Here is a 1351-nt window from a genome sequence, read left to right as displayed (position 1 = left end):
CTAAGTAAAAGAAACCAGTCGCAAAAGACCATGAATTGTATGATGCCATTTATATGAAATGTCCAAAATTAGCAAATCTATATATAGAGAAAGTAGGTTGATGCTTGACTAAGACTGGGGTAGGCAAGAGCAGGGATGAGGAGGTTAGGGGATGAGGTGGCGGCTAAGAAGTACAGAATTTCTTTTGGGAGTGATGAAAATGTTCTTAAATTGAGTGTGGTGATGGTTGCGTGTATCTGTGAATATACTAAAAACCACTGAACTGTACATTTTAGGTGGCTGAACTGAATGATATGTGAATTATATCTCCATAAAGCTGTTTAAAACTTCTACAGCTGACAAAATAGACAAATGGGATCCAGTTCAGCTTCAGAGCTTCTGTACAGCAAAAGAAACAATCATTAGAGTGAACCAGCAACCAACAGAATGGGAAAAAATTTTTGCAATCTACCCATCTGACAAAGGGCTAATATCCAGAATCTACAAAGAACTAAAACAAAGTTACAAGAAAAAAACAAACCCATCCAAAAGTGGGTGAAGGATATGAACAGACACTTTTCAAAAGAAGGCATATATGAGGCCAAGAAACGTATGAAAAAATGTTCATCATCACTGGTCATTAGAGAAATACAAATCAAAACCACATTGAGATACTATTTCATGCCAGTTAGGATGGCAATCATTAAAAAATCTGGGGACAACAGATGCTGGAGAGGATGTGGAGAAATAGGAACACTTTTACACTGTTGGTGGGAGTGTAAATTAATTCAACCATTGTGGAAGACAGTGTGGCAATTCCTCAAGGACCTAGAAATAGAAATTCCATCTGACCCAGTAATCCCATTACTGGGTATATACCCAAAGGACTATAAATTGTTCTATTATAAAGACACATGCACAGGTATGTTCATTGCAGCACTGTTTACAATAGCAAAGACCTGAAACTAACCCAAATGCCCATCAATGATAAACTGTACAGAGAAATTGTGGCACATATACACCATGAAATACTATGCAGCTATAAAAAAACGATGAGTTTGTGTCCTTTGTAGGGACATGGGTGAACCTGGAAACCATCATTCTCAGCAAACTGACACAAGAACAGAAAATCAAACACAACATGTTCTCACTCATAGACGAGTGTTGAACAATGAGAACACGTGGACACAGAGAGGGAAGCATCACACATTGGAGTCCGTTGTTGGGGGGCTAGGAGAGGGATAGTGGGAGGGAGGGTGGGGAGGAATAACATGGGGAGAAATGTCAGGTATAGGTGATGGGAGGATGGAGGCAGCAAACCACCTTGCCGTGAATGTACCTATGCAACAATCTTGCATCATCTGCACATGTA

This window comes from Cebus imitator, unplaced genomic scaffold (assembly GCF_001604975.1).
Source record: "Cebus imitator isolate Cc_AM_T3 unplaced genomic scaffold, Cebus_imitator-1.0 Scaffold124, whole genome shotgun sequence".
NCBI classification, from domain to species: Eukaryota; Metazoa; Chordata; class Mammalia; order Primates; family Cebidae; genus Cebus; species Cebus imitator.
This window is presented reverse-complemented; position numbering follows the sequence as displayed.